The 17,082-nt window shown below is 36.8% G+C and overlaps 1 protein-coding gene across 1 annotated transcript in view; it reads left to right on the top strand.

Annotated features, from left to right (window-relative positions):
* Positions 1-17,082, top strand: part of XPR1 (xenotropic and polytropic retrovirus receptor 1) — a 205,353-nt gene that overhangs the window by 54,872 nt on the left and 133,399 nt on the right. The window lies entirely within an intron of this gene.

Genomic DNA, 17,082 nt, shown 5'->3' with positions numbered 1-17,082 from the left:
CTGCAACAAAGAGTAACCCCCGCTCGCCACAACTAGAGAAAGCCTGCACACAGCAACAAAGACCCAACACAGCCAAAAATAAAAACAAGTAAATAAAAAAAAAAAAAAACGAAACAGTGTCATTTGCAGCAACATGGATGGAACTAGAGATTATCATACTAGGTGGAGAAAGTCAGACAGAAAGACAAATGCCATATGATATCACTTATATGTGGAATCTAAAATATGACACAAATGAACTTATCTATGAAATGGAAACAGATTCACAGACATACAGAACAGACTTGTGGTTGCCAAGCGAGAGGGGAAGTGGGGGAGAGATGGACAGGGAGTTTGGGATTAGCAGATGCAAACTATTATATATAGAATGGATAAACAACAAGGTCCTACTATATAGCACAGGGAACATAGTCAATATCCAGTGATAAACCATAACGGAAAAAGAATATAAAAAAGAATATGTATATGTATAACTTTTCTGTACAGCAGAAATTAACACAACATTGTAAATCAACTATACTTCAATAAAACTTTTTAAAAGAGAGTAAGTAGTGTTAGACTTTGTCAAGTGCTTTTCCCACATCTGTTGAGATGATCATATAACTTTTGTTTTTTTAGTTTGTTAATATGGTGAATTGCTTGATTTTCAAATGTTAAATCAACCATTCATTCCCAGGATAAACCCCATGTCTTAGTCTGTTTAGGCTGCTGTACCGAAATATTATAAACTGAGTGGCTTCTAAACAACAATTTTTCACAGTTCTGGGGCCTGGGAAGTCCAAAATCAGTGAGCTGATAGATTTGGTGTCTGTTGAAGACCCACTTCCTCTTTGACAGTCATTTTCTTACCGTAACCTCATGTGGTGGAAGGGATGAGGGATCTCTGTGGGATCTCTTTTATAAGAGCACTGATCCCATTCATGAGGGCTCAACTGTTAGGACCTAAGCACTCCCCAAAGACCCCCACCTCCTAATATCATCACATTGGGCATTAGGATTCATATGAATTTGGGGGGGGCACAAATATTCAGTCTATAGCACCCCACTTTGTCACCACATACCTTTTTTATATATTGCTGAATTAGATTCACTAAAATTTCATTAGAATTGTTACATCTGGGACTTCCCTGGTGGTCCAGTAGTAAAGAATCTGCCTTCCAATGCGGGGAACGCAGTTTTGATCCCCGGTCTGGGAACTAAGATCCCACGTGCCATGGGGCAGCTAAGCCCACGTGCCACAACTACTGAGCTTGCGTGCCTCAACAGAGAGCCTACGTGCTGCAAACTACAGAGCCCATGCATCCTGGAACCCACACGCTGCAACTAGGGAGAGAAAACCCATGCATCACAGCGGAGAGCCCTGCGTGCCGCAACAAAGAAAAACATCTCGCATGCCTCAACGAAGATCCACGTGCTGCAACTAAGACCTGACTCAGCCAAAAATAAATAAATAAATACAAGTAGAATTTTTACATCTATATTCATATAGGATATTTGTCTATAGATATCTTTTCTGGTAATGTCTTTGTCATGTTTTGGCATCAGGGTAATGTTGGCATCATAGAATGAGTTGGGAAAAATTCTTTCCTCTTTAATTTTCTGGAAGGGTTCGTATTGAATTGGGATTATTCTTCCTTAAATGTTCGATAAAATTCAGCAATGAAGTCATTTGGGCCTGCAGTTTTCTCTGTGCAAAGGTTTAAATAAGGATATTTAGATTATCCATTCTTCTTGAGTGAACTTTGGTAGTTGATGTCTTTTAAGGAATTAGCATATTTAAATTGTTCAACTTATAGGTATGAAGTTGCTCATAATATTCCCATATTATTATTTTACTAGCTGTAGAATCTGTAGCTGTGTTACCTTGTTCATTCCTGTTATTGGCAATTTGTGTCCTCTTTTTTATTAACTTAACAGTCTGGCTAGAGGTTTATCAATTTTATTTTCTCCTCAAAGAACCAGCCTTCGGTTTCATTGATTTTTCTCTCTCTGTTTTGTTTTGTTTTTTTTTTTTGGTTTTCTATTTCATTGCTTTCCTCGTTGATCTTTATTATTTCCTTTTTTTCTGTTTACTTTGAGTTTAATTTGCTCTTCTTTTTCTAGTTTTTTAAGGTGGAAGCTTTATTTCCAGTGTTACCCTTTTCTGTTGATCAGCCCTTCTAATCAGCATTTTAATCAGTGTCTTTGTTGATAATGCTAATAATAGTATTTCAACCACTTCTTGAGTTGGAAAGAATAGCTAATATTCTGAAGTATCAATTTGAACCCATCTTAGGCTAAGATGGTGGCCTAAACAAATCAAGATGTAGGCTAATTAAGAAAAATCTCAAATCTTATATTCAGTGCCAAAAAATCAATTTGGGAAGTATGGGATAAGGGAGATCAACTTTAGTGCAGTATTGGTTAAGCATAGTCAATAGGATCCACAGTGCTGGATAACCAGGTATAGTTATCTGAATGTAATGTGGCCACAGAAAATCTAATTTGATCAAAGTCTTTATTAATAAATATAGTGTTTAGTAATATATAATATAGTAAATATAGTGTTTAGAAAAAAGAAGGTAATAAACCCACTCTTCTTTACTGAATTGACCATTTCTAGAATCTCGTATTTAATTCTGAGCACCACACTAAAGGATTTAGACACATTAGAACTCTTGGCCAGAGTAAGCAGATTTGTAAGTGGACAAACCATGCCATAATGAGTCTTGGACTCATAAGATGTTAGAGTGTTTATGGATCTTGGAGACTGCTTTATCTTTCAGTTTAAGAAATCAAAGCTAGGAGCTGTCTTTTGGTTAACTCAATGTTACACACATAATCAGTGGCAAGTGTTGGATTTTCAGTTTCCAGAGATCATTTCAGCATTCTTTCCACTGACCCATCTTGTCATCAAAATATGGTCAGAAGAGGTGTGTGGGAGGTTTTGAAATGAGGAAAGATCAATGATCAACAATAAAGTGTTGTAATAAAATTGTTTTAATCTTAACAAAAAAGATTGAGCTATCTGTGTGGTTCCCGGTTCCTGTAGGTAGTCAGTGGGAGACTGGACTGGGCATCCCTAGTGTGAAATATTGTAGATGGATTCATGTGTCAGGTAAACTATAGGCCATATCAGCTGCAAAATTCTTTCTGAGTCCATTTCTTCTTTTGGTAGCTGCCATAGTCCCTCTTATGAGCGTTCTCATACTGCTGCCATTGCCCCCAATACTAAAGTAGTGCTGCCACCAGCTTGGAATTCCTAGGGGTGACTTGTGAAAGACAGGCACTTTTTTCAGTTCTAAGGCAGGCTTATCTCTTCCTGTCCATATTAGGGCCATGTTCTTTTCCTTTTTTTTGGATGTCAGGCATGATCTTTGGGAAGTTTCGTTACTTCTACTTTATAAGAAGAAACAGGTTTTTCTCTCTGCTTTGTTCAGAAGATGACTTCCTTTCTTCCAGAGCATTTGTGCTTCTACCCTAGCCCTGTTTCCCAAGTTGGAGTCTCAATTTCATTGCTCGTTATATGTATTTGAGTGCTAAAATCAGTACTTTCTAATGGTGACATTTAGTGGCATGTATGATAAATATAAACTGACTCATAGATGTAAGTAATGAGGTTTTAGATGTTTCATAAAGAGTGTTCTCTGATCTGTTGAATTATTTTACGACTTATGAGCAGAAAGTGTTTCGTGGCCAAATAAGGTTGTAAAACATTTAATAAAACAAAAATAGAATTTTCTACTATTCTTTATTAATATTATTATTATTTTTAATTCTAGGGCATTTTAGGGCTTTTCTTACTATTTAGTTTACATTGTGACGATCAAAGAGGAAGAGATATAGTATTTAATGTTTCACAAATTTATTTGACCATGAAACCCTTTTTTCTCTTTAGGGACTAAAGTTCTGTGAGGCACTTTGGGAAAAGTTGACCTTGTCTGTTCCCCTTAATTTAGAAGATGAGGTTACTAGGACCTAGAGAGATGAACCAAATTTCAAATTTCCAGGGTCACTAGTTAGTGATTAAGAAATTACAGTTCTTCTGATCAATTTTAGGACTCTTGCAACTAAAAGGTAATGTACCATCTTTTTTTATTTGATATATTTCTCATTGTTATTTTTTCCCCTACCTCTTACCCATTCTTTTTCCTTCTTCCTTACTTTTTTGCTCTCTTGTCAGTCCTCTCTCATTCCCTTACATGGTTAAGACATTTGAAATTGTGGTTTTATATGGCTTTGCAAATCATTCTTTTTCTCTTAGAATTAAGCTTTCATTTTTGTTGGTTGAAACCTAAATATATTATTTTTCAAAAGCAACCTCCATTGTGCAATTTTTAAAAAGTATCCTCAGAATTGTAGAAGTCTTCAAATGTATATGAATAATTTTAATTTTCTGTAACTTCTAACTGTGCAAAGTGTGACTCTAAGGTTACTTTCATTCTAACATTTAATGTAGGGGCTAAATATAGAAGTTTTCGTTGGTTGCTAAGGTAAGTAGGTATATGAAGTAATTTGGGAGCATGAGTTGCTTTGAGGAGTGTAGGTCTGAGTGAAGGGTGGATCTTATTGACATTTAAAATTAGTTAACTTGGGAGGCTGTCTTTTCTCCTTGCCATTTACAATGAGAAAAATGAAATAAAATGTACATTGTTTTACTAAAATAGTAATGCTGATGTATGTAAAAATATTTTTAATGTGAATAATTTTTATTTTTTGGGTATTATAAATTACACTTGTTTAGTTTTTTTATGGTGAAATATAAGTATCTATACCTCCTCAAGGTACAGTTCCAACTTTATAACTGTGGAACACTGAGTAGGCTCAAATGCTTATTGTGGTTACTTTTTAATTTAATGAAGTCTTTGACAAGTAAAATTCGGGGTGCACTGGATGTTGCTTGTCAATACTTGTTTCTTGGTATCTTTGGCCTGTAGACACTGTCCGACTTGCCGGTTTTTATGAGAATTTAAGTTACAGTAAACATGAGTTAGTTAATTTAGTGGATGGTGACAAATTCATAGGATATTGGGGAATAGTGAGCCAGTGTTTGGAAGAAAACGAGTTGAGATTAATTTCAGTTCAGAGGCACAATTGTTAGTGCCATTAATGGGTTAAAAACTATTAAAGAGGGGCTTCCCTGGTGGCACAGTGGTTGAGAATCTGCCTGCTAATTCAGGGGACACGGGTTCGAGCCCTGGTCTGGGAAGATCCCACATGCCGCAGAGCAGCTAGGCCCGTGAGCCACAACTACTGAGCCTGCGCGTCTGGAGCCTGTGCTCCGCAACAAGAGAGGCCGCAATAGTGAGAGGCCCGCACACCGCGATGAAGAGTGGCCCCCGCTTGCCACAACTAGAGAAAGCCCTCGCACAGAAATGAAGACCCAACACAGCCAAAAATAAATAAATAAACAAATAAATTAAAAAAAAATTTTTTTTTAATGTCATGTATTAAAAAAATTTTTTTAAAAACTATTAAAGAATAAAACTTTGTTCCATAGGTATAAATAAAAGCTGTCTATTGATAAATGTAATGAAGTGAATTTGTAACTTTTTGCAGAACTTGTTAACTTGTTTTGTTACCTTACAAATTCAGTTTTGTGAGTTGTGCTTTTTTATACCTTGTTAAAGTATGTTTGTGTTTATTTAAAAATAATTGCACAGGGAGCTCAGCTCAGTGCTCTGTGATGACCTAGATGAGCAGGATGGGGCGGGGGGGGGTGTCGGAGGGAGGTCGAAGAGCGAGGGGATATATGTATACATATAGCCGATTCACTTCGTGTACAGCAGAAACTAACACAACATTGTAAAGCGATTATAGTCCAATTAAAAAAAAATGTATAGGACAACCTAAAAAAAAAAATTGTGCTTTTAGCATAGTTACTCCAATCCTTGGCTTCTATCCTGCTGTCGTATAGATTGTGAATGTAGTCGACACTTTAAAGATTATAGAGTAGGATTCCAGATTATTTTAGGTGAATTGATAAAGTACTTATCATGAATATTTCTCAAATTTTATTTCTGTTATGGTCAATAGTTACAGATGTTATTCATATAAACTGAGCTTTTTGTGGGTCTTTAGTAATTTTTAAGAGTGTGTAAGAGGTCGTGAGACTAAAACAGTTTTTAAATTATTGGTCTAAGCCACTGTTTGATTTAGGAATGAGCTTGTGACCATTTTGCCAAATAAAACCTGAGGTGAGGATTTCTACAATATGGATTTCTGTGTAGGTTTCCTTGCTTTTATAAAAAGAGATAGAAGAGAAGAAGTAAATTCTTTTCCACCTAGATATTTGTTGTGTGGTGATATTATGCCTGAAACTGCTGCAGCCATCTTCTGATTATGAGGGGAACAGCTGACATACTGAGGGTGGCTGAGCAAAAAGATGGAAAGAATCTGAATCCTTGATGATGTGATGATGTTGACCTGAAATTAATCCTGGAATTGCCCTACTTCCAGACTTCTTGTTATGTGAGATAATGAATTTCTTTCTTGTTTAAGCCATTTCTTCTTTAAGTCTTATTTGCAGTTAAAAGCATTTATCTGAAATAGCTTCATTCTGACCCAACAAATTCACTAGTATTTCTATTTATAACATGTATGTTTTTACCTGAGACATATTTCTGTGTCAGAAACTTTATTTTCAGAGAGAGGAATAGGGATGCGGATATCTGGACAAACCAGTTACTTTTGCCTTTTTGATTTTGTGCATCCTAGTTCTATGGTTTTGGAACGCCCTTTGTCTTGAAATGTAACCAAAAAACTCCTACTCCCAGCTAAATGTCATGTCTTTTTCTGATCTTTCTTCATTTGTCTTCTCATGAAACTTTTATGCATAATTTTCTTATAGTACTGATAATATCATTATAATTATTTTTGTACTTTCTTCTAATAATTCAAGAATTCCTCAAAGATAGGGCTTTATTTTATTCAGCTTCATATTATGGTTTCCGATACATAGTAGATAGACCATTATAGAAAATGTTTTAATAAAATTGTGGGGTACTGTTGGGCAACTGGCTTGGCCACATCTCACTGAACCAATTAGATTAATCCTTAAATAAAGTGACAAAGGCCAGAGAGTTTGAAACGATTGCCTGAATTTTTGTATTGGATTATCTCAGAAAAATCCTGAGGGATATACTCACATGTATGTCCTTAAACATGTAGAGGTAGATATGAGTGGTCAGCCATGGGTAGACAAACATTATAGAGGAAGATGTAGGGAGATTTGAGCATATGTGAGAATACAGAATTTATAAACATAATCAACATTATGAAAAAGAGTAAAATAATAGTATGGAGAAAATTTGTAGACTGGTAGATGAGAGAGTTAGTAGGAGGCATCGAGTGATATAGGCAGTGTGGTATAAGCAATTTTGCCTAAGAAATAGGAATAAAGAGAGTGAGCCAGGTTTGAAATAAGTCAAATAATAAATTTGGCTTTGTGTAACATGTATGTAACTGATTAAGATGAACTTTTGATAGTTCTTTATTTGTTGTTAAAGTTTAAAATAGTTTAAAGTTTAAAACCTCATGTTTATGTAAATGTTTATATTTGTCTCTCTAAATAGATTACTAGCTTATTGAGACTGGCAGCAGTGAAACTTAAACTTCATTATGTCTCCTTTGCTTTGCTTTGAGGATTTAGTGAATGCCAACTGATTAATTTTGTTGATCAGCAAAGCACCTGATAGATTTAGAAGACCTTTCACTCAGAGGCTAATAAGTACGCTTGGCCTCCCAAACGTCTTGTTAAGAGTGGAATCAGACTCAGTTTGGTTTCAGAATCTCAGAACGTTTTTAAAAAGAGGTGTGAGCCAATAAGAAGGAAAAGAAGAAATTTATCAGGAGGCTTACCTGTTATCAAGCCCTTATAATGAGCTTGCTCCACAAATAAGGTGATGATACAGTTTGCAAAGTAAAACAGTATAATTCTAATTTATTGTTATAGTTACTACTGTTGCTGTTACACCCATTTTTAGATCTGTTGTAAACCTCCTGAATATCACTCTGAAGAAGTAATTCTTTTTTTTTTTTCCAGAAAATCTTGAATTATTTTGTGTGTGTCCTCATGAAATGTGTAATACTTTGTGTGCTGTATGTTTTTTGTAATTGAATTTATTTTATTTTATTTATTTATTATTGGGGTATAGTTGTTTTACAATGTTGTGTTAGTTTCTACTGTACAGCGAAGTGGAGTTCCCTGTGCTATACAGCAGGTTCTTATTAATTATCTATTTTATACATATTAGTGTATATATGTCAATCCCAACCTCCCAATTCATCCCACTGACACCCCCCCCCACCCCCAGCTTGCAATAAGTTTTCTTTTCTTTTCAATAAGTTTTAGAAGTAAGTATGGAGACAGTGGTGGAATGGGTTGCTGTAGATGTTTGTTGATAATCTAGTGTATTGAGAAAGTAGCCTTCCATTCCTAATTTACTGAGTGATTTTTATCAGCAATGAGTGTTGGAGTTTGTCAACTTTTTTTTCTGCATCAATTGAGATAATTGTACTTTTTTTCTTTTTTCTTTTGTTAATATGGTGAACTACATTGATTTATTTTTAAATGTTAAACCCAACCTTGCATTCTTGGGATAATCCTACTTTGTCATGGCATTATTTTTTAATATATTGCTGAATTAGATTTGCTAATATTTAGTGAAAGATTTTTGTGTCTGTGTTCATGAGGTATATTGGTCTATAGTTTTCTTTTTTTGTAATATCTTTGGTTTGGGGATCAGACAATGTTGGCCTCATAGAATGAATTGAGACTTGTTTCCTCCTCTTTTATGTTGTAGAAGAGTTTGTATAGAATTGTTGGTTTTTTTTTTCCTTAAATGTTTGGTAAAATTTACCAATGAAACTATCTAGCCCTATAGTGTTCTGTATGAGAAAATTTTTTCTTTTTTTACTATAAGTTCAATTTTTTGCATAGGTATTATAGATATATTTCTTCTTGAGTGAGCTTTGGTAGTTTTTGTCTTTCAAGGAATTTGATCATTGCCTCTAAGTGGTCAGATTTATTTACAAAAGGTGTTCACAATATTCCCCTTAGTAACGTTTTAATGTTTCCAGGATCTGTAGTTACAACTCCTCTTTAATTTTGATATTGGAAATGTGTATATTATCTTTTTTCCTGATCAGTATGAATAAAGGTTTATCAATTTTATTGATGTCTTCAAAGTACCACATTTTGGTTTCATTGATTGTCTTTATTGTTTGCCTGATTGTATTTTGTTGCTTTCTGCTCTTTATTTTCTTCCTTCTTCTCTGTTTGGGTTTAATGTATTCTTCTTTTCTTAGTTTCTTGAAGTGTAAGCTTTTGTCTGCTAAAAACTTTGTTGCTTTATTTGGCTCCCAGAAGCAGTCCTCTGCATGTGTGAAGTCCAGGTTCTTGGCTTCATGCATGGAACATCAAATAACAAATGTACAAGGCTCAGCGGCTACAGAAGGTAAACTCACCTCTCTAAGGTTCTTCCCTCTCTGGAATTAGGTCCTTTTCCTTTAGCTTTGCTTTTTCAGCAGCTGTTTGCTCCCTTGATAGTGATTACTTATGTATATTATTCAGTTTACCAGTTTAATGTGAGAGTGCTAGTTGGCCTCCAGCTACTCTTCCAGCCCAGAAGTGGACCTTCCTTAAGTGGATTATGTTTGAGTGTTCAGTAATTTGGTCATCTTCTAGGAGTGCATATTGGTTCACAAAAGCAAGTTATTCCAAGCTCACCTAATTTTCTTTTGAAGTTAGTTCTCATAATTGAATAGCAGAATGCCATAGGCATACAATCTCAGGAAGACAGTTTTTTAAACCTTTTATGCTATGCCTGTGGACAGGATGGAAAAATATAAGATGAATGATAATATATTTAGGGGGATTTGTAGCTGATTGAAATACTTATAATAAAGAGTATTGACAGATTTGTGCCAGCTGTAAGGGAAAGTTTTAGTTTAATATTTTTAGTAATTATTTTAATGAAAACAAGGCATGGTTTAAAATTTTTGTTTTGTGAAGTAATTAAAAAAATTTGTTTCTCTTGATGGAAGACACCTAAAAAAAGATCTTGATGAGTTAAAAAGATCTTTTTTTTTTAACATTAGCATTTTTTTTTTTTTTTAAAGATAGTAGTCATCTTTTCTTTTTTAAATTTATTTATTTATTTATTTATTTTTGGCAGTGTTGGGTCTTCGTTTCTGTGCGAGGGGTTTCTCTAGTTGCGGCAAGCGGGGGCCACTCTTCATCACGGTGCGCGGGCCTCTCACTATTGCGGCCTCTCTTGTTGCGGGGCACAGGCTCCAGACGCGCAGGCTCAGTAGCTGTGGCTCACGGGCCCAGTTGCTCCGCGGCATGTGGGATCTTCCCAGACCAGGGCTCGAACCCGTGTCCCCTGCATTGGCAGGCGGATTCTCAACCACTGCACCACCAGGGAAGCCCTAAAAAGATCTTGATTGTTTTTACCTGACTGTGTACTTCAGAACTACCTGAAGATTGTTTAAAACAGGGGTCCCCAACCCCCGGGCCGCGGACCAGTACCAGTCCACACAGCAGGAGGTGAGTGGCTGGTTAGTGAGTGAAGCTTCATCTGCCTTTCCCCATGGCTCGCATTACCGCCTGCACCATCCACCCCACCCCCACTCCCCGTGGAAAAAGTGTCTTCCAAGAAACTGATGAAACTGGTCCCTGGTGCCAAAAAGGTTGGGGACCGCTGGTTTAAAATATAGAAATACCTGGATTCTAGTCTGTCTACATACTGCATCAAAATCTTAAGGATGGACTAGGTTGGGAAAAATTTTTTCAAAACAGGATTCTAAAGATTGTGATGGAGGGACTTCCCTGGTGGTCCAGTGGTTAAGAATCCTCCTTCCAATGCAGGGGACGTGGGTTCAATCCCTGGTCTGGGAACTGAGATCCCACATGCTGTGGGGCAACTAAGCCTGTGTGCCACAACTGCAGAGCCCATGCACTCTGGAGCCTGAGCGCCACAACTAGAGAGAAGCCTGCGTGCCACAACAGGAGATCCTGTGTGCCGCAACTAAGACCCGATGCAGCCATAAATAAATAAATAAATATTTAAAAATGAACAAAAAATAATATTGTTTTTCCATTGTTGCTTTTAATAATTTTTCTTTGTCTTTAATTTTTGTCAATTTGATTACTATGTGTCTCGGCGTGTTTCTCCTTGGGTTTATCCTGCCTGGGACTCTCTGTGCTTCCTGGACTTGGGTGGCTATTTCCTTTCCCATGTTAGGGAAGTTTTTGACTGTTATAATCTCTTCAAACATTTTCTCGGGTCCTTTCTCTCTCTCTTCTCCTTCTGGACCCCTATAATGTGAATGTTGTTGCGTTTAGTGTTGTCCCAGAGGTCTCTTAGGCTGTCTTCATTTATTTTCATTCTTTTTTCTTTATTTTGTTCCACGGCAGTGAAATCTACCATTCTGTCTTCCAGGTCACTTATCCGTTCTTCTGCCTCAGTTATTCTGCTATTGATTCCTTCTCGTGTATTTTTCATTTCAGTTATTGTATTGTTCATCTCTGATTGTTTGTTCTTTTATTCTTCTAGGTGTTTGTTCTTTAATTCTTCTAGGTCTTTGTCAGACATTTCTTGCATCTTCTTGATCTTTCCCTCCATTCTTTTTCTGAGGTCCTGGATCATCTTCACTATCATTATTCTGAATTCTTCTTCTGGAAGGTTGCCTGTCTCCACTTCATTTCGTTGTTTTTCTGGGGTTTTATCTTGTTCCTTCATCTGGTACATAGTCTTCTGCCTTTTCATTTTGTCTATCTTTCTGTGAATGTGGTTTTTGTTCCACAGGCTGCAGGATTGTAGTTATTCTTGCTTCTGCTGTCTGCCCTCTGGTGGATGAGGCTATCTCAAAAAAATAATATTGTGATGGAAACTTCCAGTTAAGAATTATGAGTTATATTTAGTGGTATGCTGAAGCTGTCTCACATAGGCTTGTGACGATTATCTGCATCTCTTCCCAATCCTGTGTTCAGTGTTGGTAGCTTGAAATTGGCCATGATGGGAGTATTTACATTATAGAAATTGGCAAATGCTACAGATTAGTCCCATCAAATTGGAGAACATTTACCAACACACTACTAGTTAAATGTAATAGAATGGGTTAGATGTGAAGTTTAAAAAACCTGTAGGATGGAAGAATGGGAGCATAATTACAGTTAATATTAAAAAAAAAACCCTAGGGATTTACCTGTTTCTTTGATTTGAGCCAGTAGTAAGATATAACTTTCAAAAAACGTTAATGCTCTATATTAAGTTGTGTAGAACAAAAAAAAGTGATACTACTACTATGGAAAGCCCTAATCAGACCATCCTTTTCCTGGAGTATGAGGAATGATTATAGGTGCTATGTTTTTAAAAGGATATTGAACTTTTCTAGAAATGAACCACTAGTATATGGAAATGAGTTTGAAAACTGTTGTAGGGGTAAATGAATGAAGAAAAGTTGAGCATAGAGTACTTAGAGTAGCTCTGATGATGAACAAGAATAAGAATTATTTTATATGACCTAGATAAGTTAGAACTTGGATTGGTGGGTATGGAGTGGCATATTTTGCTTGTTAGAACTTTCAAATAATTAAAATTACCCTAAAGTTAAACTGATTGAGATATAGTGAGTTGGGGATTGGTTGTCAGGTGGTTACTACACACAGTTATTGGAGGGAATTTTTGCATTTGGTAGGAAGCTGGACTAGATCAGTGATTTTTAACCATGGTTGCGTATTAGAATCACCTGGGGAACATTAAAAACAAAACAAAAAAACCCTCAGTATACAGGCTGTATCCCAAATTGACTAAATCAGAATCTTGGGACTTGGGCATCTGTATATTTTAAAGCTCTTCAGGTCATTATGATGTGAAGCCAAGTGTGAGAATCCCTGGATTAGACAAACTGTAATATATTTTCCAACTTAATTTTCCAACATAATTTTGACCATTGGATGGTAACACTTTGTTTTCCTGGAATAGATTGTGAATAATCTACATTTATAAAATACTTAGAAGTCCTGGGATATATAGGTATCCGGGAAATGTGTAGACATAGACTTATTGAATCTAAGAACAGAGGGTCTAATTCTGGAAACACTAGTGAAACATTTGTATGATAATTTCATAATGATTAGTATTAAAATAATTGATTTAAAGTCCAACATGTTTAAATCAAAATGCATTTAAAAATTATGGAACAATGAAGAAAAAAGTTGAATATATTTAGAGTTTTATTTCCTATTTCACATTTTTAAATGTGATGACGATATTAGCAAGATGTTAATCATTGTTGAAGCTGGGCTTTGGGCATGTTGGGGCTTATATTATTCTCTACTTTCTGCTTTATTAATTTTGAAATTTCAATAAATAGTTTTTAAAAACCCAGACTAATGCTAGTCTTATAATACATTGAAAGGGTATGCATAGCTGGTTTGTTCTGAAAACATAACACATTAGAATTCAGTAGTTTCCTCTTTTAAAATTGCTTCCTATGTAATTTTATGCTGTTACAGTCTTTCTAGGAAAAACGAATTATTGGTACATTAGATTGGTTGATTGGAGCAGAGAACCTTGGAAGCTCACAAAGCTCCATGAAATTCTGTCAATGAGAATATTAATATCTGAAGTAAGAGAGTGTAGATTATATTAGCTAATAATATGCAGAAAGAGAATGTTTCCCCTATGGCCAGAAAAACCTCTGGAGTGCAGAGCTCAGCGTTAAGAATGGTTGTGCTAATTCCTGCTTCTTTTTTATGCACTAGTAGACTGTAGGGATCATGCTTAAAGTAATGAATGAACTGATGAATAAAATCCCTGTTCCCCTGGGTGGAGGTGGTGTGAGGGGAAGCCTCTTTTTCCTTCCCCTTCCACCCTCTCTGAGTTCCTTTCTTGGTTTCCTTTTTCCTCTACTTCTGTGCCCACTGCCTCTCTGTATCTCGCTTTCTTAGTCTTTTTCCCTTTTACCTGCCCCTTCTCTGTCCTGGTATCTGGGTCTATCCTTGCCTGTCTTTCTCTTTCTTCCTGACAGTTTCTCCTTGTCTCTCTGACTCACTCTTCCCCCTTTTTCTCTCCCTTTCTTTCTAATGCTATCGTACCCTTTCTGTTCCTCTCTTCTGTGTTTACCCCCATCTGTCCATCTGTTTCTGTCTGTTTCTCTCTCCCCCCATCAGTATCTCCCTGTCCTCGACTGTTCATCAGTCTGTTTCTCTGTCTGCCTTTTGGTCTTTCTCTTCATCTGACAGTTTGTCTCTTGTTCATCATTTTGTCTCTCCTTATTTGTCTTTCTCTCTTTGTGCATCTGTCTTCCTCTCACCATCTGTCTCTGTCTCTTCCTGTCTTTGTGGTTTTCTTTTTATTGTTCTCTCTGCTGTGTTCTGTTCTAAGCTCTCCTTGTTGCTCATGCTTGCTCTCCCAAACCTCCTGTCTGTCCCTCACTCTCTTTCTCTCCATTGCTCATTATCTGTTACTTGTTCACTCTCTATTAATAACCTTTTACTCATTCTTTTATAGAGTAGTCATTGTTAATATTTTATGTACCTGAGGTGCCCAAACTGTGCACAGAGATATTTTACATTTCTCAAACTGCTAGCACTAAGTAGTTCACAATTTCATTGTTAGATCTCACTACCTTCCTTTTGATGTTTTATATTTGTGAAGATGAATTTTCAGTAGCTTTTGAGATAAAATGTAAGTACTGTACGAAAACTACTGAAATCAGGGAATGAAGATGGTGGTGTCCAATGTGATACCAGTGTTTGAGAAGGTAGGTAGTGCCCAACACGACACAAATACTTATTAACTTATTTTGACCTAACTATTTAGTAAATGGAAAGTATTAGGTGTTTTCCTGGGTCTGAGGTCACCATGATAAAATTACTGGGACAGATTGTGGTGTGATTCAAGCAGATTCTGAAACTGTTTCCAAAGTGGATACAAACCGAGGTATATTATGTGACCCATGGTTATAATGGGGGACTTGATAAAAGCACAGATTCCTTGTATGGAACACACTTCAAGTTAGAGGTGAGTGTAATTCCTGAATATAGTTCCTGAGTAGGAAAAACTCACTTCTCCTGTGTGTCTCTCCTTTACTACTTGCCCAGAACACTTCATTTCTGACGCTTCTGGTCACCAAATGTATGCCCCCCACTCCCCAGCAGTTCTCTGTGATACCAGCTAGTTGTCCTATAATTCCATTCAATTCTGACACTACCTATTTGGAGTTAGTGTCAGATCCCACAAGTTAAGGACTCAGTCCCATGAGACTGGCCCAACATTCCCCCCACTTCAGATGCCAGTCCCAGGTTGTCATCTGTACTTCTGACTGAATGGCTATAAATCAGGGTTCCCACAACCCCCTCCTTGGGTCCTATAATTTGCTAGAGTAGCTCACAGAACTCAGGGAAACACTTACTTAATGCTTACTGTTTATCATAAAAGGATATGATAAAGGATACAGATGAACATCTAGATGGAAGAGATACATAGGGCAAGGTATGTGAGAAGGAGTGCAGAGCTTCCATGCCCTCTCCAAGCACACCAGTCTCCTAGCAACCTGGAAGCTTTCTGAACCTTGTACCTTTGGGATTTTTATACAGACTTCATATCATGTAGGCATGATCCATCACTGACTCAATTTCCAGCACTTCTCCCTTTCCTGAAGGGGGAGGGAATGGGGCTGAAAATTCCAAGCTTCTAATCACAGCTTGGTCTTTCTGGTGATCAGTTGCCATCCAGGAGCCCACCAGACATTTCATCATTGGCAGAAAAGATGTTCCCATCACCCAGGAAATTCCAAGGGATTTAGGAGCTCTGTGTCAGGAACCAGGATCGAAGACCAAACATTAGAACAGAAGATGCTCCTAATACTCTTATCACTTAAGAGATTGCAAGGGTTTTAGGAGCTCTGTGCTAGGAACCAGGGAAAGAGATCCTGTGTGTGTGTGTGTGTGTGTGTGTGTGTGTATGTATGTATGTATATATATTTTTTCTATTATTTCACAGGTCCCAAAATGTATCATCTTAAAATTTTCCTATTGACTTAGAGTAGAACTTTGGTAATTCTGTGACTCTAATCACTCTTAGTTCTTAGAGTACATCTCTTTTTTTGGTTCTGTGTGCAATTTACTACCCTCTATGCCCAAAGACTTACAGCCACTTTTCTCCAGTAATTGTCCTGGTATGCTAACCATCAGCTGTAGGTCTCCTTGGATCAGCTGTAATCAGAGACCAAATTTAGGGATGTCACAGTGCCTGTGTGACTGTGGAATAAATATGTCTTACCACCATCCTTTCCTCTTGATTATAGTGTTAGACTGTTTTTGTTCAGGTGACCCTGCCAACTTATGTTCTATCTTTTTATGGCTGTCAGCCTGAGTACATCTATGTTGTATTTATAGCAGTTCTTTAGTTTTATATCTGAAATCTTTCTCTCAGGATAAAAGGTTTCTACTGGACTTTTACTCCATCAAATTTTGTTAATTTTTGCAAGTTCACATCAACAATCATTTGTTTGGCTTTGAGATGATGCTTTATGTATTATAATTAACTCTGAGATGCTTTCCAGTTATATAATTTATGGTTTTATGATGGCAGATCTATAATGTTTGCATTTTTCTAGAAACTGATGCATATTAAATTCTTTCAACACTGGCAATTATAAAATGCATTCTTGAATTATTAACTCTATTACAAAGTATTACTTTTATTCCCCAGTAGAACCTTAGGACCTTTATCTTTCACCCTCCACTTTTTATATGGTTGTTGCACATTTTGGTTCTACACATATTTTATAAATTTATTTATTTATTTATTATTTATTTTTGGCTGCATTGGGTCTTCTTTGCTGTGCACGGGCTTTCTCTAGTTACGGTGAGTGGGGGCTACTCTTGGTTGTGGTGCGTGAGCTTCTCATTGTGGTGGCTTCTCTTGTTGCGGAGCATGGGCTCTAGGCACACGGGCTTCAGTAGTTGTGTCTCGTGGGCTCTAGAGTGCAGACTCAGTAGTTGTGGCGCACGGGCTTACTTGCTCCACAGCATGTGGGATCATCCCGGACCAGGGCTCGAACCCGTGTCCCCTGCACTGGCAGGCG

This window comes from Eubalaena glacialis, chromosome 3, assembly GCF_028564815.1.
Source record: "Eubalaena glacialis isolate mEubGla1 chromosome 3, mEubGla1.1.hap2.+ XY, whole genome shotgun sequence".
Taxonomy (NCBI): Eukaryota; Metazoa; Chordata; class Mammalia; order Artiodactyla; family Balaenidae; genus Eubalaena; species Eubalaena glacialis.
This window is presented reverse-complemented; position numbering and strand designations above follow the sequence as displayed.